This window comes from Haematobia irritans, chromosome 1 (genome assembly GCF_050003625.1).
Source record: "Haematobia irritans isolate KBUSLIRL chromosome 1, ASM5000362v1, whole genome shotgun sequence".
Classification (NCBI taxonomy): Eukaryota; Metazoa; Arthropoda; class Insecta; order Diptera; family Muscidae; genus Haematobia; species Haematobia irritans.
Window position 1 is genome coordinate 71972045 of NC_134397.1, and position 25092 is coordinate 71997136.

Genomic DNA, 25092 nt, shown 5'->3' on the forward strand with positions numbered 1-25092 from the left:
ATTAAAAATTCTCGTAATTTGCAAAACCTTCTCAAAAGAACTTCCATGGAAGCGAAAAAGTCAAACGGCACAGGTTCAAATCCTAGCGGGGATGAAATTTATTTTTTTTATTATTTTTTTACTTTTTTTATTAATTTCTTTTTTTTTAGTTTTTTATTAGTTTTCTATTTTTTGTAAAATTTAGTTGTACAAAATTTGCACTTAAAATAGCCTGATTGCTTTCTTTCTAATACTTGTCCACAAGGACTGCATCGGAAGTAGAAAAAAATCATTAGGGGATCCCAAGATGCGCTTTTGAAGAAATGTTTGTGGACTTGTCCAAAAGGGCTGCATCGGAAGTTGAAAAAACTCGATGGGGGATTTTGGGATGGGCTTTAAAATATTTGTGGAACAACTTCCAATTTTTTATTGCTAGGTAGTTTTATTTCTTAACATTGTCTTCTAAATTGTTAGTTAGTTTCTTTATTATAAGTGAATGTTTGAAGTCTGATATTTATGAAATGTTATGGTTGAACTTATGATTTAAGTTCCTAAATTTATGTTTAGTTTAATAACTAAAGCTTCTTTATTATTTTGTTTAGTCTAATTATACCCTAAACCGCATAGTGGTCAGGGTATAATAAGTTTGATCGGCCAAAAAATGTGCCTACCAGAAACATTGATTTTAGACCCCATAAAATATATACCGATCGGCTCAGAATCACCTCCCGATCTGGCGCTTGGTGTCTGTCCGTCCTGTCCATGTATTTCTTGTTCACAGGATTCCGGTCGCAATTATTAACCGATTTTGATGAAATTTGGTACAGGGAGTTTTTAGGGCACAAGGACGAAAGCTATTGAATTTGGCAGAAATCGGATCAAATTTAGATATAGCTCCCATATATATGTATCGCCCGATTTTGACAAATGTGGTTACGTTGCGCTTTTTTACAAACGGATCGTCGCCAAATTTTGGCAAAAAATTATCTTTTTCATCGCCCTTCAAGTCTGCAAAATTTCATCCAAATCGGATCAAATTTAGATATAGCTCTCATATATATGTAACGCCCGATTTTCCCAAATTTGGCCACAAAACCCTTATTTATCAACCGATCTTACTCAAAGTTGGCTAAATATAATCTTCTATAGCACTAACTATATGTGCAAAAAATCATCGAAATCGGTTCAGATCTAGATATAGCTCCCATGTTTATGTATCGCCCGATTTTGTCAAATTTGGCCGTAAAACCCTTATTTAACAACCGATCGTACTCAAAGTTGGCTAAATGTAATCTTCTATAGCTCTAACTGTATATGCGAAATTTCATCGAAATCGGTTCAGATTTAGATATAGCTCCCATATATATGTATCGCCCGATTTTGAAAAATTTGCCCCTAATAACCTTATTTTTGACCATAGGGGCCTCATTTATTAACTGATCGTACTCAAATTTTACACAAGGTAACCTTCTGTGGTATCAATCATACCTGCAAAATATTATACAAATTGGTTCAGATTTAGATATAGGTCCCATATATATGCATCGCTCGATTTTGTCATATTTGGCCATAATACTCTTATTTATTAACCTATGTTATTCATATTTCAAATTTTTATGTACTAGGTGATCGTATTTAGACTTACATGTGGCTCTTACATAATAATATTGCCCTATTTTTACAAATTTGGATTTATTACCCACAACTAATTGACCGATTTCCTCTTTTTATACCCTCCATCATACACTCAAAAAAAAGTGAACTCACTATTTCACTAAAGCCAATTTAACTATATTTTAGTTCATGAACATATTATATTTGGTGAAAGTTTCATTTACTCTAATAATTTTTTGCGTACGTTAGTTAAATGAACTAAAATACAGGAAAAAATTATACACAAGTTAAGGATAGAGATTTACTAAATTCGTATTTGCCATAAAATAGTTCAATATTTCTTCGAATTTGTAAATTTTACTACAAAAGCGTCCATGATGAACTTCGTATGTCACTAAGGACATTCTTGCAATTTTGAACTCCAATTTTTTCCTTCAAACTACAAAATTTTCTTTAAAAAGTGAAAAAAATTATATGTGTCTAATAAATTTTCTTGAATTTGTCGAAAAATATTTACTTATTTTTGTGATATCGGCGCGATGCCGATAAAAAAAATTTCTAAAAATATTCAAAATTTTCTAAAATTAATCAAAAGTTTACTTCCTGGTGGGTTCACTGTTTTTTCAGTGTAGGATGGGGGTATATTAACTTTGTCATTCCGTTTGTAACACATCGAAATATTGCTATAAGACCCCATAAGTATATATATTCTGGGTCGTGGTGAAATTCTGAGTCGATCTAAGCATGTCCGTCCGTCCGTCCGTCCGTCTGTTGAAATCACGCTAACTTCCGAACGAAACAAGCTATCGACTTGAAACTTGGCACAAGTAGTTGTTATCGATGTAGGTCGGATGGTATTGAAAATGGGCCATATCGGTCCACTTTTACGTATAGCCCCCATATAAAGGGACCCTCAGATTTGGCTTGTGGAGCCTCTAACAGAAGCATATTTCATCCGATCCGGCTGAAATTTGGTATATGGTGTTGGTATATGGTCTCTAACAACCATACAAAAATTGGTCCACATCGGTCCATAATTATATATAGACCCCATATAAACCGATCTCCAGATTTGGTTTGCGAAGCCTCAAAGAGGAGCAAATTGCATCCGATCCGGCTGAAATTTGGTACAAGGTATTGGTATATGGTCTCTAACAACCATGCAAAAATTGGTCCACATCGGTCCATAATTATATATGGCGCCCATATAAAACAACCCCCAGATTTGGGTTGCGGAGCCTCAAAGAGAAGCAAATTTCATCCGATCCGCCTGAAATTTGGTACATGATATTGGTATATGGTCTCTAACAACCATGCAAAAATTGGTCCACATCGGTTCATAATTATATATAGCCCCCATATAAACCGATCCCCAGATTTGGCTTGCGAAGTCTCCAAGAGAAGCAATTTTCATCCAATCCGGTTGTAATTTGGAACATGGTGTTATTCATTTTTATAAAATCAAACATTAATTGAACCTATACGTTTAGTCTATGAAAAGTTTAGCTAGGCGGTTGTAGGCCCCCCCTTGGAAAATTGTCTAGCTACGCTAATGGATCCAAGAAGAACATTTTCACAACTTTTTTGGCGACGCTATTTTTGTTGGGATTATATGCTTGCACTTAAAAATAATGTGCTAAAAATTTTAGTTCCAAATATAGAATTTTTACACCGAAACATATGAAAAATAGTCTTTTTTCATCCATGTAGGGTTCATAAAAAATCTACCCCAGTGACTTCGTTTTTAGCAGATTTCGTTAAATTTGTGTACCGGGATTACCACACATATATTTGTGATAGTTCAGAGCGGCAGTCCGATATTTCAAGCTCACTTAGACTATTCAGTCTATCACAATGGTGGGTGAACTTCTCTCTTATCACTGAGTGCTGCCCGATTCTATGTTAAGCTCAATGACAAGGGACCTCCTTTTTATAGTCGAAGTCCGAACAGTGTTCCAAATTGCAGTGAAACCACTTCGAGAAGCTTTGAAACACTCGAAAGTGCTAACCATTGCACCACGGTGATGCCCATCAGAACCGTTCAGATTCCACTTATTTTAGTCGCAATATAACCGTGTCGAATAGCTCGTCTCAAAAATTTGCTGTATGGCCTTGTGTTAGCCCAGCCTTGGGAATTTTACACTCAAATTTAATGGCGATTTCGATTGTAATAGGCGTTTCTTTAGGATGATACTATAATTTGGGCAGGAGGACAGGTAGCGCGGAAGTAGTGTAATTTTACGGGTACTATATGTTATTATGGTTGGTATGGACAACTTTTTGCATGATTTTTAGACATAACGAACCAAATTTCAACTGGATGGGATGACATTTGCTCTACCAATAGGCTCCGCAAGATAAATCTTAGGGTCGGTTTATATGGGGTCTATACCAAAAAGTGGTCCGATATAGCCTGTTTGTATTACTAACCGATCTACATCAACAACAACTACCTGTATTAAGTTTCAAGTTGATAGCTTTCGGAAGTTAGCGTGATTTCAACAGACGGACGGACATCGCTGGTTCGACTTTAATCGGCCTGAGATCAATATTTCGATGTATTACATGCCGATAGGCAAATATAGTATACCCTCCATCCTATGGCGAAGGGTATAAAACGTTTTACAGTGTAAAACTTATGAGAACAAAGTGGCACAAAAATGTTAAAACTACTATTGAAGTAAGTTAGCAAAAAAGTATCACAATAATTTTTGCCAATTTTTATACCCACCTCCATAAAATGGTGACGGGGGGTATAATAATTTTGTCATTCCGTTTGTAACACATCGAAATATCAATTTCCTACTATATAAATTATATATATTCTTGATCAGGGAGAAATTCTAAAACGATATAACCATGTCCGTCTGCCTGTCTGTTGTAATCACGCAAAAGTCTTCAATAATGATGCAATCGTGCTGAAATTTTGCACCAACTCGTCTTTTGTCTGCAGGCAGGTGAAGTTCGAAGATCGGTTATATCGTTCCAGGTTTTGATATAGTTCCCATATAAACCGACCTCCCGATTTGGGATTTTGGATTTGCCAATAATGGTGGGTATCGGTCCATGTTTTGGTATAGCCCCCATATAGACCGATTTCCCGATTTTGTTTCTTGGGCTTCTAGAATCTGTAGTTTTAATCCAATTTACCTGACATTTGAAAGCTAGAGGTACTGTAGGACCCTAAAGACGTGTGCCGAAAATGGTGAACGTGTATTTTCTATCCGATTTGCCTGAAATTGGAAATCTAGATGTATTCCAGGACCATAAAGAGGTGTGCCGAAAATGGGGTGTATCGGTCCATGTTTTGATATAGCCCCCATATAGACCGATCTCCCGATTTTATTTCTTGGGCTTCTAGAATCTGTAGTTTTAATCCAATTTACCAGAAATTTGAAAGCTAGAGATGCTGTAGGACCCTAAAGACGTGTGCCGAAAATGGTGAGTACCGGTCCATGTTTTGAAATAGCTCCCATATAGACCGATCTCCCGATTTTACTTCTTGGGCTTCTAGAATTCGTAGTTTTTACCCAATTTGCCTGAAATTGGAAATCAAAAGGTATTCTAGGAAAATAAAAAGATGTGCCGAAAATGGTGATTATCGGACCATGTTTTGATATAGCCCCCATATAGACCGATCTCCCGATTTTACTTCTTGGGCTTCTAGAATCCGTAATTTTTACCCAATTTGCCTGAAATTGAAAATCTAGAGGTATTCTAGGTGTGCCGAAAATGGGGTGTATCGGTCCATGTTTTGATATAGCCCCCATATAGACCGATCTCCCGATTTTATTTCTTGGGCTTCTAGAATCTGTAGTTTTAATCCAATTTACCAGAAATTTGAAAGCTAGAGATGCTGTAGGACCCTAAAGACGTGTACCGAAAATGGTGAGTACCGGTCCATGTTTTGAAATAGCCCCCTTATAGACCGATCTCCCGATTTTACTTCTTGGGCTTCTAGAATCCGTAATTTTTACCCAATTTGCCTGAAATTGGAAATCTAGAGGTATTCTAGGTGTGCCGAAAATGGGGTGTATCGGTCCATGTTTTGATATAGCCCCCATATAGACCGATCTCCCGATTTTATTTCTTGGGCTTCTAGAATCTGTAGTTTTAATCCAATTTACCAGAAATTTGAAAGCTAGAGATGCTGTAGGACCCTAAAGACGTGTACCGAAAATGGTGAGTACCGGTCCATGTTTTGAAATAGCCCCCTTATAGACCGATCTCCCGATTTTACTTCTTGGGCTTCTAGAATCTGTAGTTTTTACCCAATTTGCCTGAAATTGGAAATCAAGAGGTATTCTAGGAAAATAAAAAGATGTGCCGAAAATGGCGATTATCGGACCATGTTTTGATATAGCCCCCATACAGACCGATCTCCCGATTTTATTTCTTGGGCTTCTAGAATCCGTAATTTTTACCCAATTTGCCTCAAATCGAAAATCTAGAGGTACTCTAGGACCCCAAAGGCGTGTGCCGAAAATGGTGAGTATCGGTCCATGTTTTGATATAGCCCCCATACAGACCAATCTCCCGATTTTACTTCTTGGGCTTCTGGAATCCGTAGTTTTTACCCAATTTGCCTGAAATTGGAAATCTTGTGGTATTCTAGGAAAATAAAGAGATGTGCCGAAAATGATGATTATCGGACCATGTTTTGATATAGCCCCCATATAGACTTGGGCTACTTCTTGGGCTTCTAGAATCCGTAGTTTTTATTCAATTTGCCTGAAATTGGAAATCTAGAGGTATTCTAGGACCATAAAGAGGTGTGCCGAATATATTGAATATCGGTACAGTTTATTATAGCCCCCTTAAAAACCGGCCCTCCGATTTGGGATCTAGATTATAGAACTACAATTAAATGTGCTGAATACTGTGTGTATCTTTCCATGTTTTGATATAGTCCCCATTACACCGAACTCTCGATTTAACTTCTAGGATTTCTAGAAATTTTAGTTCTTATCCGATTTGCCACAAAATATACCCATAACAAAGTGTATATGATTTAGTTTTATCGGTCCATTTGGTAAGGCCTCCCTTAGAGGTGTGCACGTGAGTAATATTGTGCTCACGCACACTCACGACGGAGAAATCTTATTCACGCACGAAAAGAAAATTTATACTCACGCACACTCACGTACGAAAATCTTTTAAATGTCATGACTCACGGAAAATGTGACTCACGAAAAATTTTATGAGTGATTTACCTATAGAACCTGACTGAAAACATGAGTATGGTTAAAATCGAGTGCGTTATAAAACTCTTACCACGTAGGATGTCACTAAAATTATAAATGAATTCAACTCGTAAGCATTTTATGTTCGTAAGCGGGTTTATTTTCGTGAGCGTGTTTTTCCGAAATTCGTTACTCACGCACACTCACGAAGATATTATTTTCGTGACTCACGATCACGCACGACATTTGGATGGTTAATCACGCTCACGCACACTCACGCCGTTGCCGTCAGCGTGTCTCACGACTCACTCATGAGTCACGAAAATGTTCGTGAGTCACGATAATTTCGTGTCACGTGCACACCTCTAGCCTCCATATAGACCGATTTCACTTATTGAGGGTATAAAAGGCACACTGATCATGAAAATTGCTTGAAACTGAACGCAATTTCCAGATTTTACTTCTGGTAGTCATTTAAATAATTGGGATGAAAATCCACAGATTTTCGATTTCAAATCAAGGCGTTATTTCATAATTTTCTTGCACACTTAAAGGCTGATACGGTCAAAATTTGGTCAATATAAACTTGACGTATTTCTTTCAATTTTGCATTTAAAAAACCTGAACACCCCTCATTTTGAAGGTGTGTGTGTGTAGAATGTTGCTCCTATTTTGATTTTGGAATTCACTCTTCAGTTGTCAAAATGCCGTCCAAGCAAGAAGAGCAGCGTATCAAAATTTTGCTCGCGCATCGCGAAAATCCGAGCTACTCGCACGCAAAGCTGGCAAAATCGCTAAAAGTTGCCAAATCAACCGTTACAAATGTAATTAAAATGTTTGGGGAATGTTTGTCGACAGCCAGGAAGTCTGGATTGGGGGGAAATCGAAAACGGGAAGCCGCTGAGACTTCAAAGAGAGTTGCCGGTAGTTTCAAGCGAAACCCTAACCTCTCTCTCCGAGATGCCGCAAATAAGCTGGGTGTATCGTCTACAACCGTGCATCGAGCCAAAAAACGAGCCGGACTATCGCCGGTAGTGACTCCAAATCGCGATGATAAACAAAATACGACGGCCCGGAGGCTGTACACGACGATGCTGACGAAGTTTGACTGCGTGGTAATGGACGACGAAACCTACGTCAAAGCCGACTACAAGCAGCTTCCGGGACAGGAGTTTTATACGGCAAAAGGAAGGGGAAAGGTAGCAGATATTTTCAAGCACATAAAACTGTCAAAGTTCGCAAAGAAATATCTGGTTTGGCAAGCCATCTGTACCTGAAAAGCAGCATTTTCATAGCTTCCGGGACTGTCAACCAAGAAATTTACGTGAAAGAGTGTTTGAATAAACGTCTGCTGCCTTTGCTGAAGAAACACGGTTGTTCCGTACTGTTTTGACCGGATTTGGCATCTCGCCATTACGGTAAAAAGGCCATGGAGTGGTACGCCGCCAACAACGTGCAGGTGGTTCCCAAGGACAAGAACCCTCCCAACACGCCAGAGCTCCGCTCAATTGAGAAATACTGGGCTATTGTCAAGCGGAACCTAAAGAAGACCAAAAAAAACTGCTAAAGACGAGCAGCAGTTCAAGGCAAACTGGCTTTCTGCGGCGAAGAAGGTGGACAAGGTGGCTGTACAAAATCTGATGGCTGGTGTCAAGCGTGAGGCCCGGCAATTCGGATTTGGAAAAGCGAAAGCCTAACTGAATATTTTTCCTGAATTTTATACTAACTGAACTTGAAAAAGAAATTTAATGTGATTTTTAAATAAACGATTTCACCGATTTACACGCGTTTTCTCTTGACAAAATTTTGACCGTATCACCCTTTACAAGAGATGTTTATGATTCCTCTAAAACTCAAACAAAAAATGTTTCTTATAAATTCAGAATCTGATATAGTCTTCATAGGTAAAATCTTTACATTTATCTGTGGGAAGTGTACTGGTTGAACTGATCTGCTTGGGAAAATATCTGTCATCAAACCCCCCTGAAATTTTCCGGCCGAACTTACTACTGTATATACTTGATTTTATCTAAAATGGCACAATGGTAATGCCTAGATCGAATTTCCTCACGATTTCAGAATCTGACCAAAAATATATATTGAACGTACACGCAGAGAAGGAATATGATCACCTCAAACAAGAGCAACATAGTATTTTTGTATGGTGACCATGTAACATGTTTGTCACTAAAATGTTATTTTCTCGTCAAATATAACCTGCTTGCCGGAATCAGATACATGATTTCCGAGAAGATAACATGGTTGCGAAAACCATGTTACATGGTCACCACCCAAAAATAACATTTTGCTCTTAAAACATGGTTGAGGTGATCATATTCCTTCTCTGGGTGTACAACCAAACATTTCTATGCATATCTAATAAAGTTCGTATATCTCCATCTTAGAGTAGCGGATAAAAGAATTCAAAAATAAATAAAAACTTATAACAGATTTTCCTTTGCCCAAGCAGGTTTGTTAATTTTTACGTATACGCTTTTTGGAAGTCCCATAAGTTATCCATATCTATGTCTTCTGAACAGTGATGGAGTTTTTCTTATTTTCTATCTTCCAAGTCCCCTTTTGAGACCAAACAATGGGAATAAATTTCATTAGGTCTGAATACATTTTGGTATCATTTACATTTTTTCTTCAAGAAAAGCGCAAGCACATCGAAAGAAATGTGAACACAACAATACAAACATTGCCCAGAGTTCAGTTCTACAAAATTGTCCCAAAAAGTTGGTTGGACTAGCTCAAAGGCTCAGATAACAAAATGATGGTGCCAGTGAGCATCGTATGGCAGTCGAAGCTGGTTATAAGTAACTCTAGCTATTGAAATGTTCCATAGTCTATGCACTCAATTGTCCACCAGTCTATGGAACCACGTTGCTGGTGGTGGCCGTGGTAGGTGATGAGTTTTTTTTCGTATTAACTGAGTTCGAGTTGGAGTACTATTGGAGCATTGGAGTACCATGACCGTGGATTGTATCCACACACACACACACATACACAAACATCCATTTTAGTTTGTTTGTAAACGTGGTTTTACAGTGTGGTACTTACTGCATGTTTCTTTGATAGATAGGGTGAAAGTTTTTCTTTTACATTGTGACTGAGGACGCCGCTGTTACTGTTACTGCCGATCTGATAGCTGGTTGGTGTGCTGGTGGCATCGGTAGGTAGTGAGTACTTTTTCGAGGTATTACTATTTGGTTTTGTTTTTCGTTTTCATAATACTTCTATACCTGTATGAATGTAGATTTTGTCTGATGGTATTCCAAACCAATCCATTGACTACCTTAAACTAACTGAGGAGCTATCGTTTGTCTCCCCAAAATTCACTTCCAATCATGCCTTGTCTTGCCACCCCTGTATGTGAATACAACAGACATCATAATGCTTTTAACTGTTCTTCTACTTTTTGGACTATTATACACAGCTGAGCTTGTGATTTGCCTTTGTATTGGTTTTAGTATTTTCCTTAGATACCACATGGTATTTTGGTAGAGTTTTTTGTTTGGAGTTTGTTTGTTGGTTGGTTTCATTTAGTTTTTGTTATCTTTGTTGAAATAGAATATTTTTTTTTTTTTTTGAGTTATTTATGATCACATGGCTTCCATTCCACAATGATGGTGATGGTGATGGCCATGGCAATGGTGCTATACGTTGTTTGATAAAAAATTTTATCGCGTAAAAGCTTTTCTTTTCATTTTAAGTAGCTTCATTTTCTATCACCGTATCGAAATAATCACATATGCTTTGATTGGGCATGAATTCTGTGAAAGAATTTTTCAAAATCAAATCTATACTGTATATTTTTTTTTAGAATGGAAACAGACAATGTAGAAAAATGCATTTTGATAATTAAATTCTGAGATTTTATTTTATAGTAAGGTGTAGTGATATATAGCGGTGCCACTAAATTGGAAAAAACAAAAGACTTAAGACACGAACTTGACACATATAACTGTGGTGGCCAGTATATTTTTACACCCTGCGCCACACTGTGGAACAGGGTATTATAAGTTAGTACATATGTTAGCAACACCCAGAAGGAGACGAGTTAGACATACGATGTCTTTGGCAGTATTGCTGAATCGATCTAACCATGTCCGCCTGTCTGTGAACACATTTTTATACCCTCCACAATAGGATGGGGGGTATATTAACTTTGTCATTCCGTTTGTAACACATCGAAATATTGCTCTAAGACCCCATAAAGTATATATATTCTGGGTCGTGGTGAAATTCTGAGTCGATCTGAGCATGTCCGTCAGCATGTTAATCCGATCCGGCTGAAATTTGGTACATGGTGTTAGTATATGGTCTCTAACAACCATGCAAAAATTGGTCCATATCGATCCACTTTTACGTATAGCCCCCATATAAACGGACCCCCAAATTTGGCTTGCGATTGCTCTAAGAGAATCAAATTTCATCTGATCCGGCTGAAATTTGGTACATGGTGTTGGTATATGTTCTCTAATGACCATGCAAAAATTGCTCCATATCGGCCCATAATTATATCTAGCCCCCATATAAACCGAACCCCAGATTTGACCTCCGGAGCCTCTTAGAGGAGCAAAAGTCATCCGATCCGGCTGAAATTTGGTACATGGTGTTGGTATATGTTCTCTAATGACCATGCAAAAATTGGTCCACATCGGCCCATAATTATATCTAGCCCCCATATAAACCGATCCCCAGATTTGATCTCCGGAGCCTCTTAGAGGAGCAAAAGTCATCCGATCCGATTGAAATTTGGTCCGTGGTGTTAGTATATTATCTCTAACAACTGTGCCAAAATTGGTCCATATCGGTCTATAATTATATATAGCCCCCATATAAGCCGATCCCCAGATTTGACCTCCGGAGCCTCTTAGAGGAGCAAAATTCATCCGATCCGGTTGAAATTGGGTACGTGGTGTTAGTATATGGTCTCTAACAACCATGCAAGAATTGGTCCATATCGGTCCATAATTATAAATAGCCCCCATATAAATCGATCCCCAGATTTGTCCTCCGGAGCCTCTTGGAGGAGCAAAATTCATCCGATCCGGTTGAAATTTGGAACGTGGTGTTAGAATGTGGTCTCCAACAAACACGCAAGAATTGGTCCATAGCGGTCTATAATTATATATAGTCCCATATAAACCGTTCCCCAGATTTGATCCCCGGAGCCTCTTAAAGGAGCGGTTGAAATTTGCAACGTGGTGTTAGTATAAGGCCGCTAATAACCATGCCAAATTGGTCCATATCGGACTATAGTTATATATAGGCGATCCCCAATCACACAAAATTTGGTCCTTATCGGTTCATAATCATGGTTGCCACTCGAGCCAAAAATAGTCTACCAAAATTTTATTTTTATGGAAAACATTGTCAAAATGTTATTTCTATAGAAAATTTTGTAAAAATTTTATTTCTAAAGAAAATTTTGTCAAAATTTTATTTCTATAGAACATTTTGTCAAAATTTTATTTCTATATAAAATTTTGTCAAAATTTTATTTCTATAGAAAATTTTGTCAGAATTTTATTTCTATAGAAAATTTCATCCTAATTTTATTTCTATAGAAAATTTTTTCCAAATTTTACTTCTATAGAAAATGTTGTCAAAATTTTATTTCTTTAGAAACTTTAAACTTAATTATATACGTATTTAATCGGCCTTTTTTAATTTAATATTTACCACGTATGGACTATGTGGTATATATTACGGTGTTAGGAAGTTTTAAGATACCTTGCCATCGGCAAGTGTTACCACAACCCAAGTAATTCGATTGTGGATGACAGTCTTCAGTACACACAAAAAAATTTCACGAAAATTTTCCCAATTAAAATTTTAATTGAGTTTTAAAAAATATTCAATTAAAAATTTAATTGATTCAACAAATGTTTTAATTGAAACAAAAATCAATCACAAAAATAATAGTATCAATTAATTTTTTAATTGGATCAATTAACTTTTTAATTGACCTTCAATTAATTTTTTAATTGATACTATCATTTCTGTGATTGAAGACATTTCAATTAAAAATTAATTGGATCAATTAATTTCGTGATTGAATCAGAAAAATATTTTTTTGTGTGTAGAAGTTTCTACGCAATCCATGGTGGAGGGTACATAAGCTTCGGCCTGGCCGAACTTACGGCCGTATATACTTGTTGTAATTAAAGTCTAGGTCGCAATTTTAGTCGACTTCAAATATAACACAAGTATGTGCTTTGGGTCAGAACAGAACCCTATTGATTTTGGAATATATATCTTTCGTCCGATATGGACTTATATGGCCTCAGAAGCCAGAGCTTTACCCCAATTTGCTTGAATTTTGCAGTGCTAAGTCAAGTATGCCAAATTTTAATGAAATCGATTCATATTTAGATATAGCTCCCATATATATGTTTTTCTGATTTCGCCAAAAATGGTCAAAATACCAAAAATTTCCTTGTAAAATCGCCACTGTTAAGTCGAAAACTTGTAAAAATGCCTTAAATTTTCCCATATTTCTAATACATATCTATCGACCAATAAATCATAAATACACTTTTGCAGAGTTGTCCAAAAATTGCTTCAGATTTAAATTTTCCCACCTTAGGCCATTGGCCGACTTTAATTTTAGACCTATAGATTTTGTGGAAGTCTAATAAATTTTGTCCAGATCGGGTTAGATTTAAATGTATGTATATGGGAACAAAAACATTTGTATATACAACATTTGACGTATTTGATATGGTTGGGAGCCTCCGTGGTGCAATGGTTAGCATGCCCGCCTTGCATACACAAGGTCGTGGGTTCGATTCCTGCTACGACCGAACACCAAAAAATAAAGTTTTTCAGCGGTGGATTATCCCACTTCAGAGCTTCTCTAAGTGGTTTTACTGGAATGTGGAACACCGTTCGGACTCGGCTGTAAAAAGGGGTCCCTTGTCATTGGGCTTAACATGGAATCGGGCAGCACTCACAGATAAGAGAGAACTGTGTTATCACAATGGACTGAATAGTCTAAGTGAGCCTGATACATCAGGCTGCCACATAACCTAACCTAACCTAACCTAACCTATTTGATATGGTATCCAAAATGTGGATATACAGAGTGGTGCAGGGTATAAAAAAGTCAGCCCGCCCGACTTTAGACTTTCCTTACTTGGTTCATTATGAAAACGGCCAATGTATAGAAATGCAATATGATAATAAAATTCGGAGGTTTTATTTTATAGTATGGTGTTGTAATATATAGAGCTGTCCATTAAATTGGAAAAAACAAAAGACTTAAGACACGATCTTGACACATATAACTGTGGTGGGCAGTGGTGGATATTTTTTATTGGAATTTATCCATAGAAACAGTGTAGCTAGACTTTTTATAGATTTTGTCCTTAAAGCTATTTTTATGGACTAGAAAGCGATATAAGAAAGAGAGGAATTTCGGGAAAAGTTTTATGATCTAAAGTACCAGGTTTCTGTCTTTAAAACTAATTTTTAAACAAATTTAAAAATCTTCAAAATCTATTCAGAATTTCACCTTGACTTAATAGTCAGGGAGTATTTGGAGTATTCGTGGATGTCATAGTTTAGAGGGTAGAATCAATTTTTAGACCATATGTTTGCAATGTATTTTTATACCCAGCATCATAGGATGGTGATGAAGTAGAGGGAATAATAATAATTGAAATAAATATTCGACATAACCGTTTCAACCGGGTTTTTATAAAAGCACGTAATTTTAAAAGCAGCTTCTTTGCTAAAAATTGAATTAAGTTTATCGATCCACTGTTGTTGAGTTTATCCTCTTCAAAAGTTGTAAAAAAATGAACGCACGAAAAAATCACGATTTAGTTCCATTTTTTGGACTAGATGATTTGGTGTAAGTTGGTGTAAATAACACAAATATCACTCGCCTGTCAAAACGTTCTTAGTGCGAATAACCTGAAAAGTGTCAAGCTTTACGATAGAGCTGTTAGTTTGTAGATGGCAATACTAGATTTGCCAAATCCCAAAATATCAGAGAGAATAAAAACATAAGAGGACGAAAATTTCTCTTCTGCAAAAACAACAAGTCACAACAAGCCACAAGTACGTATAAATACGATCGGCTAGTGCATCAAAATTTGAAATTTGATTAACATTGGTTAATAAATAAGAGTATTATGGCCAAATTTGGGAAAATCGAGCGATGCATATATATGGAAACTATATGTAAATCTGAACCAATTTGCATAATATTTTGCGGGTTTGATCAATACCACAAAATGTTACCTTGTGTAAAATTTGAGTAAGATCAGTTAAGAAATGAGGCCTCTATGGTTAAACATAAGGTTATTACGGGCAAATTTTTCAAAATCGGGCGATACATATATATGTGAGCTATATCTACATCTGAACCGATTTCGATGAAATTTTGCACATAGCGTTAGTACTATAGAGGACTGGCTCTAGCCAACTTTAAGTAAGATCGGATAACAAATTAAGGGATATATGGCCAAATAAGGGAAAATCGGGCTATACATATATATGGTAGCTAAATCTGAACCGAACCAAAATCAATAGCGATTGTCTTTGTTCCAAAAAACGACCCCATGCCAAATTTGAGGACGATCGGACTTAAACTGCGACCTGTACTTTGCGCACAAAAATACATGAACAGACAGGCAGACAGACAGACGGACATCGCTAAATCGACTCAGAATTTAATTCTAAGACGATCGGTATAGTAAACGATGGGTCTCAGACTTTTCCTTCTTGGCGTTGCATACAAATGCACAAACTTATTATACCCTGTACCACAGTAGTGGTGAAGGGTATAATTAACTGATACAATTAACTTTTTAACCAAATTTTTATTAGGTAAATTGTTCGATGATTGGAAATTTGAACATTTTTAAATAGATTTTAATTAATACAATTTTAATCAAACTCGAAAGGCTTATTTAGTTAAAAAAAGTGATGGACATTTTTTTTCTAATTTTAATTAGAACATTTTTCAATCAATCAATTTTTAATCAAACTAACAGGTTGGCTGATAGCTCCCCGGTCTAACAAAGAAAAACACATTTTTTTTGTCAAAATTCGTTTTTATTATTGAACATAGTTCCCTTCAAGAGCGATACAACGATTATAAAGACCTTCCAATTTTTTGATACCATTTTGGTAGTACTCCTTCGGTTTTGCCTCAAAACAGGCCTCAGTTTCGGCGATCACACCTCTTCATTGAAGCCAAATTTTCTCCGTGCGAGCATCCTTTTGAGGTCTGAGAACAAGAAAAAGTCGCTGGAGCCCAGATCTGGAGAATACGGTGGGTGGGGAAGCAATTCGAAGCCCAATTCATGAATTTTTGCCATCGTTCTCAAAGACTTGGGGTACGGTGCGTTGTCTTGGTGGAACAACACATTTTTCTTCTTCATATGGGGCCGTTTTGCCGCGATTTCGACCTTCAAACGGTCCAATAACGCCATATAATAGTCACTGTTGATGGTTTTTCCTTCTCAAGATAATCGATACAAATTATTCCATGCGCATCCCAAAAGAAAGAGGCCATTACTTTGCCAGCGGACTTTTGAGTCTTTCCATGCTTCGCTCGCCGACTGTGGATTGGACTCAGGAGTGTAGTGATGGAGCCATGTTTCATCCATTGTCACATATCGACGGAAAAACTCGGGTGTATTACGAGTTAACAGCTGCAAACACCGCTCAGAATCATCAACACGTTGTTGTTTTTGGTCAAATGTGAGCTCGCGCGGCACCCATTTTGCATATCCAAATATTGATGAATGATATGACCAACACGTTCCTGTGATATCTTTAAGGCCTCTGCTATCTCGATCAACTTCATTTTACGGTCATTCAAAGTCATTTCGTGGATTTTTTTTGATGTTTTCTTCGGTAACCACCTCTTTAGGGCGTCCACTGCGTTCACCGTCCTCCGTGCTCATTTCACAACGCTTGAATTTTGCATACCAATCAATTATTGTTGATTTCCCTGGGGCAGAGTCCGGAAACTCATTATCAAGCCAAGTTTTTGTTTCCACCGTATTTTTTTCCCATCAGAAAACAGTATTTTATGAAAACACCAAATTCCTTTTTTTCCATTTTTTCACAATAACAAAAGTTGTTTCACAAAAGACGGTCTATCTAACAAACTAATTGACTTACAGACTTCAAATTTTGACACGAATCATTTGAAGGTTGGTACTATATACAAATAATATGCATTTAATACTAGCGACGCCATCTATGTGTAAGACCGGGGACTTATCAGCCAAAATTTTTTTACCGTTGTTAACACAAATTTTGGTCTACATAATGGTGAAGGGTATAATATAGTCGGCCCCGCCCGACTTTATACTTTACTTACTTGTTTTTAAATTGACAACTTTTTCAGCTTCAGTTAACTTTTTAATTGGAAATATTTTGGTATTTTTTTGCTGTGTATGTATTTCATTCATCATAGTTTGTAAGAAATTTTTGTTCTAAAGACTGAAATAAATAAATAAAAACAAAAAATAAATAAATAAAAAATAATATCGAGGAAATGTCATAAAGACAGTATTGAACACTGGCCAGACAAACATTTCGGCCGTAGACCATGGACATTCCAACAGGACTCAGGACCATCGTAGCTCTTGACAACCAAGAATGACTTACAAAATTCGGTTCCTTGCTTCAATTGTCACAAAAAATACCCGGATCTCAATCCATTGAACTTTTAAATCTGGGCATTAAAGTTTTGCACCAAAATATACCATAGTGTCGATCATCTCAAGACAGTGCTTTACCTGAAATGAGCCCAAATATCGTGGAACATCTTTCTTGTAGCGTGTAATGGCTTTGTCGGCCGTTCAAAGACAATAGTTCGTACCAATGGTAGCCAGTTCGAAGAAATCCAAAACGACATTGTTTGTTTTTGAACAATAATATAAACCAAATGAAATGTATATTTTTTACTTTGTTGCATTAGATATCAGCCACCCTGTATATTCCATTACATATATTATATTTCCTCTCATTGTTAAGAATTAAACGAATCATTAATGATTCCAAAGAAATATTTTGAGATTTTTTGTGTTTGTTTTCGCTTTACTTTCTCGTTACTACCCACAGATTAAAAAAAAAGGGATTACGCCTATTCGGCAACAGTCATTTCCGTTACAATTGTATGTGGATTTCATGAATTTGTGTAATTCTTATTTTCATTTCACTAATGAGAAATTCTTTATTTTCTCTTATGGCCAATGGAGGCCAAAGTTTATATACATACAAATGTATGACGTTGTGTGTGTGTGTGTGATATTTAATACGCTTTTTGACTGCCTAATTTATGTGCATATTTCATTCGTTTTATTTTTATTTTTTTGTTTTTTTTTTTTATTCTGGTCGTATTCCCTAAGATTTGGATTTTTTCTTCTATACACATAGGTGATATTACTGTTATCTGTGGTGTTCTTGTTGTTGTCGTTGTTGCTGTTAAAAAGTGAAAATGTTTTAGTTTTTTTTTTGTGTTTGTTATTGTCTTCTGATCTTTAATTTCGCTTTATGGTTGCCATATTAATCATCATCAAGTATGGAATGGCAATCACCAAAACATCTCGATTGTAGCTCCATTGCCACAAGAGAAAAACTCCATCTCCATCATCATCATCGCCATCAGCATTGCCATTACCGTTGCCATCTGAAGCTTCATCTCTTGGCTTGACTTGTTGTAATGGTGGAGAAAGAAAGGTAGAAAAAAAATTGTATTTCTTTTGCTTTTGCATTTGGTGTTCATTGTTGCTGTGGTTGTGATTTTTGTTGTTGTTGTTGCTTTTTCTCCAAAGCAGAAATGAAACATTTCAAGTTTGTGCCTTAAGTCTTTTGTTTAGATTTGTGGTGTCTGTGCCTGAAGTTAGCTTAGCGGCACTATGCTTAGCTATTTCATATTCTTATTAAACAAAAACTTTCCTACTCAAATCAACGTTATAACATATCTTTCTTTTGCCACTTACGTTTTACCTCATCCATAGGAAATTCTTCTTTTTCTACCTCTTGGACTTTCTTCTTCGTTTCCTATGCATTTGCCACTTAATCTCTTAGATCTTTATATTATACAGCCCCAACATTTTTTATTGATGAAGCAATCTTTTTGGCATCACTCGCTATAGTTGGGGATGCTAGTGATGATATCTTTTGTGGCAAGAAGAAACTTCTAACGATGTTCAAATCAATTTTTCTATCCCTTTAAATGACTACAAAGAATGGTCATATCTCTAGCACTTAATTTGAAAAGAAAACGTATGGCCTGCTTAGAAGCAAATGCCACACCCTCGTTGACATTATGCGCTTTTAGATTTGGATCTTTAATTCCATGATTGATTGAGTGACCCAATTAGGAGGGAGCACAGTTACAGTTGATGGGCTACCCACTAACAAGGAAATCTACTTAGAATGGATAGAATAGAAATAGTAGGCTTTCGTTAAACAAAAAAGGATTTAAAAAATAAACCAATACTTTATTGTAAGGTTTAGCTTTTGCTGCTTTTGGATTTCTTATCGTTTCTTTCGACTATGATGGCTTTTAACTATGATATGTTGTAGAAAATTAGGACCAAAATCATTTTCTACATTCTTGCAAGTTATTTCACCGGGATCTTCTATCCATTGTTTTCTACTTCCAAGGAAGACCACTTCCTAAGGATATCTTCCACCAAATCCTCAGCCACACTATTAACTACATGGCAGGGATGCAGTACTATAGTACTTTTTTCAATACTTCGTCAACCTGGTCAGTACCGTGGTACCCTCTCGAACGATTTAGTACAGTTTTGAGCCGATATCAGATTTATGGTACAATAGTTTTGACCAAATATTTTTGAATATTTTGAAAAAATCTTTAACAAACTTATGGAAAAAAGGTATTTTACAAATTTGGCAGACAAGTTCATGCAGCAAGAAAATCTCGATTTTGTAAAGGCCAGAGTCAAAAACACGATTTTCTTCAATTCTATATTACGCTTATACACGAACACATTCTAGCTATGAATATCTCGATCGCGTACTAAACTAATGCAAAAAAAATCTACCATTGCACCACGGGAGCCACCGTGGTGCAATGGTTAGCATGCCCGCCTTGCACACACAAGGTCGTGGGTTTGATTCCTGCTTCGACCGAACACCAAAAAGTTTTTCAGCGGTGGATTATCCCACCTCAGTAATGCTGGTGACATTTCTGAGGGTTTCAAAGCTTCTCTAAGTGGTTTCACTGCAATGTGGAACGCCGTTCGGACTCGGCTATAAAAAGGAGGTCCCTTGTCTTTGAGCTTAACATGGAATAGGGCAGCACTCAGTGATAAGAGAGAAGTTCACCAATGTGGTATCACAATGGACTGAATAGTCTAAGTGAGCCTGATACATCGGGCTGCCACCTAACCTAACCTAACATAGACAAACTCTTACCAAAAACAACTAAAAATATTTTTTTGCAAACATTTATTTCTTCAGAAAGTTTTTCCAAAAATTTATTTTTATACAAAATATTGTCACAATTTTTTTGTTTTGGAGAATTTGTCAAATTTTTTTCTTAGAATATCTTGTCAACATTTCATTTCTATAAAAAATTTTGTCAAAATTTTATTTCTATAGAAAATTTTGTCAAAATTTTATTTCTACAGAAAATTTTATCAAAATTTTATTTCTATCGAAAATTTTGTCAAAATTTTATTTCTATAGAGTATTTTATCAAAATTTTATTTCTATAGAAAATTTTGTCAAAATTTTATTTCTATAGAAAATTTTGTCAAAATTTTATTTCTATAGAAAATTTTGTCAAAATTTTATTTCTATAGAAAATTTTGTCAAAATTTGTTTAGGCAGTAGCCGACTATCAAACCCTTTTTCGGGAGGTTCAAGTGTAGTTCACTTTGGGTTGAGTGAATTACCCGAATTTATTCTGATAATTGGTTGATAGTTTTGCTGCAAGTAGAGGATGCTGATGAGGAATGTGGTAATTCCGAAACAGATGTACATCCAACCATCTTGCAGTCTATAGGGCTTTGCCCAAATAAATTTTACAAGCATACTTTTCCTCTGTTGGTTAAGCTACACTTGTAGTTTAGTCAATGCATGGCTTTAAGCTGAGATTAAAAACAACAATAACGATTGAAGAGAAGCCAACAATAAAAAACAAAACGAATTTTATTTCTATAGAAAATTTTATCAAAATTTTACTTCTATAGAAAATTTTGTCAACATTTTATTTCTATAGAAAATTTTGTCAACATTTTATTTCTATAGAAAATTTTGTCATAACTTTATTTCTATAGAAAATTTTGTCATAACTTTATTTCTTTAGAAAATTTTATTTCTATAGAAATTTCTATAAAAATTTTATTTCTATAGAAAATGTTATCAAAATTTTATTTCTATAGAAAATTTTGTCAAAAGTTTATTTCTATAGAAAATTTTGTCAAATTTTTACTTCTATAGAAAATTTTGTCATAATTTTATTTCTGCAGAAAGTTTTTGTCAAAATATTATTTCTATAGATAATTTTGTCAAAATTGTATTTCTATAGAAATTTTTGTCAAAATTTTATTTCTATAGAAATTTTTGTCAAAATAGAAAATTTTGTTAACATTTGATTTCTATAGACAATTTTGTCAAAATTTTATTTCTACAGAAAATTTTTGTAAAAATTTTATTTCTATAGAAAATGTTGTCAAAATTATATTTCTATAGAAAATGTTATCAAAATTTTATTTCTGTAAAAAATTTTGTCAAAATTTTACTTCTATAGAAAGTTTTGTCATAATTTTATTTCTATAGAAAATGTTGTCAATATTTTACTTCTATAGAAAATTTTGTCAAAATTTTATTTCTACAGAAAATTTTGTCAAAATTTTATTTCTATAGGAAATGTTGTCAAAATTTTATTTCTGTAGAAAATTTTGTCAAAATTATACGTCTACAGAAAATTTTATCATAATTTTATTTCTATAGAAATTTTTGTCAAAATAGAAAATTTTGTTAACATTTGACTTCTATAGACAATTTTGTCAAAATTTTATTTCTACAGAAAATTTTTGTAAAAATTTTATTTCTACAGAAAATTTTGTCAAAATTTTATTTCTATAGAAAATGTTGTCAAAATTTTATTTCTGTAGAAAATTTTGTCAAAATTATACGTCTACAGAAAATTTTATCATAATTTTATTTCTATAGAAAATTTTGTCGAAATTTTATTTCTATAGAGAGTTTTGTCATAATTTTATTTCTATATAAAATTTTGTCATAATTTTATTTATTTAGAAATTTTTTGTCAAAATTTTATTTATTTAGAAAATTTTTGTCAAAATTTTATTTCTATAGAAATTTTTGTCAAAATTTTATTTTTATAGAAATTTATGTCTAAATTTTATTTTTAGAGAAAATTTTGTCTGCAAGTAGAGGATGCTGATGAGGAATGTGGTAATTCCGAAACCTGCGTCCATCCAACCATCTTTCAGTCTATAGGGCTTTGCCCAAATAAATTTGACAACATTCGTTTCCTCTGTTGGTTAAGCTACTCTTGTAGTTTAGTCAACACAATGGTTTTAAGGCTGAGCTCAAAACAACAAAGATGATTGAAGTACAAACCTACAATAAAAAACAAAACACGAATGAAAATTTTATTTCTCTAGAAATTTTTGTCAAAATTTTATTTCTCTAGAATATTTTATCAAAATTTTATTTCTATAGAAAATTTTGTCAAAATTTTATTTATATAGAACATTTTTGTCAAAACTTTATTTCTATAGAAAATTTTGTCAATATTTTGCCTCTATAGAAAATTTTGTGAAAATTTTACTTGTATAGAAAATTTTATTTCTACAAAAAAAATTTTACTTCTATAGAAAATTTCTATAGACAATTTTGTCATAATTTTATTTCTATAGAAATTTTTGTCAAAATTTTATTTCTATAGAAAATGTTGTCAAAATTTTATTTCTATAGAAAATGTTGTCAAAATTTTACTTCTATAGAACATTTTTGTCAAAAATTTATTTCTATAGAAATTTTTGTTAAAATTTTGTTTCTGTATAAATTTTTGTCAAAATTTTATTTCTATAGAAAATTTTTGTCAAAACTTTATTTCTGTAGAAAATTTTATCAATATTTCACTTCTATAGAAAATTTTGTCAAAATTTTATTTCTATAGAAATTTTTGTCAAAATTTTATTTGAATAGAAATTTTTGTCAAAATTTTATTTGAATAGAAATTTTTGTCAAAATTTTTTTCTGTAGAAAATTTTGTCAAAATTATATTTATCTAAAAATTTTTGTCAAAATATTACTTCTATAGATAATTTGACATAATTTTATTTCTATAGAAATTTTTGTCAAAATTTTATTTCTAAAGAAAATTTTGTCAAAATTTTATTTTTATAGAAATTTGTGTAAAAATTTTATTTCTATAGAAAATTTTGTCAAAATTTTACTTCTATAGAAAATTTTTGTAAAAACTTTATTCCTATAGAAAATTTTATCAATATTTTACTTCTATAGAAAATTTTGTCAAAATTTTATTTCTATAGAAATTTTTGTCAAAATTTTATTTGTATAGAAATTGTTGTAAACGTTTTATTTCTGTAGAAAATTTTGTCAAATTATATATACCTAGAAATTTTTGGCAAAATGTTACTTCTATAGATAATTTTGTCATAATTTTATTTCTATAGAAATTTTTGTCAAAATTTTATTTCTATAGACATTTTTGTCAAAATTTTATTTCTATAGAAATTTTTGTCAAAATTTTATTTCTATAAAATTTTATAAAATTTTATTCTATAGAAATATTGAAAACTACTGAGATTTATTGAAAACTACTTTTTCGCTTAAAAAAACACCCTTTTTGTATATTCTTAAAAAATGTATTTTCCATCACTGCTACATAGACGGCGGAAGTACGCAGGCAGTTGAATACCAGAGTCGGCGGCGAAATAATTCCAACCACACATTACTCCAAGATTCTCGGGGTCACATTCGACGGCATTTTTAAATCGTCTACCCATGCCACTGCAATTTGTGATAAGCTCCGCGTTATAAACAAGGTCCTTAAACGCTTGCCGGCAGTACTTGGGTTGCGGACAAAGAAACCTTAATGACTGCATATAAGGCAATTGGCCGGTCAGAAGTAGACTGTGCAGCGCCAATGTGGACACCTCAAACGAGCGACACGCCGTGGAATAACATACAGACATGCCAGAACGCTGCCATTAGAACTGCGACAGGATGTCTCCACAGTATACCCCTGGATCACTTTCATGCGGATATCAAGATCATCCCAGTTCGTCAACACAATTACATGTTGTCAACGCAGTACCTCTTGAGTTGCTATCGAAGCAGTCATCCAAATCACCATCTTGTGTACAGGCAACCTCTACCCAGGAATGTAAGGGTTGATCTTCACCTTCTAGAGCGCGAAATCCAGTGTTATAAGAGAGAGTCTATAGATCAGGCCGAATACCAGAGAGGTCTTAACAGGATTTATGAGGATACTGTAGCTGAAGCGGTGAAAAGCTACAAGGTTAATCTTGTTCTCGGAGCTCGACCACCGCCCCTAGCACCGGAGGAGGGACCTACCACGGGTAGATTTAGCCCTGCTAAGATTAGGCAAGTGCAGCAGCCTCAAATCCACTTATCAGTGATTGATAACAGCGTAGCTGACATGTGTCCCATCTGTAATCAAATTATGGTGCCAAATCATGACTATTTTTACCATACAGTAGTTCCATTCTTACTATTTTCGGAAATCGTACGAACATTTTCTTTTGCTTTATTTCATATTGAAATTATGTGTACGGTCATTGCACGTTATAATCATTAAGCTGTTCTTATTCTAAAAGGTTTAGTGGTTCCTTTAGGATACTCTGGGTCGACTTAAATTACATCAGCCGACGAAAGAAATAACACAACTTGTAAGTTTTACTCAGATTTGGCAGAAAATGGTTTTCGAGGTATATAGAGAGTCAATTTAAAACAGATGTAATAAAATTTCTTTGATCAATATCAGTTTTAGTATAAAGTAAAAGTTACGATGTGATTTTATTTCACAAAAAAATAAACGTAAATCCATTCATCTTGTGATGAGACAATAAAACTTCCGAATATTGCCTTCTATGAATTACCAAGCGGGCGTAGGTGATGTCATAGTGAATGGTGGTGGTTTATATAGAAATTTCGTCAAATTCTGCAAAGAAATTGCTGTGCTAATTGGTTATATTTGTGCTGTTTGCTTTATTGTGGCCTGTGGTTTGTGAATCTTTTCTAGTTAGCGTGAAATAAAGAAAACTGAAAGTGTTAAAAT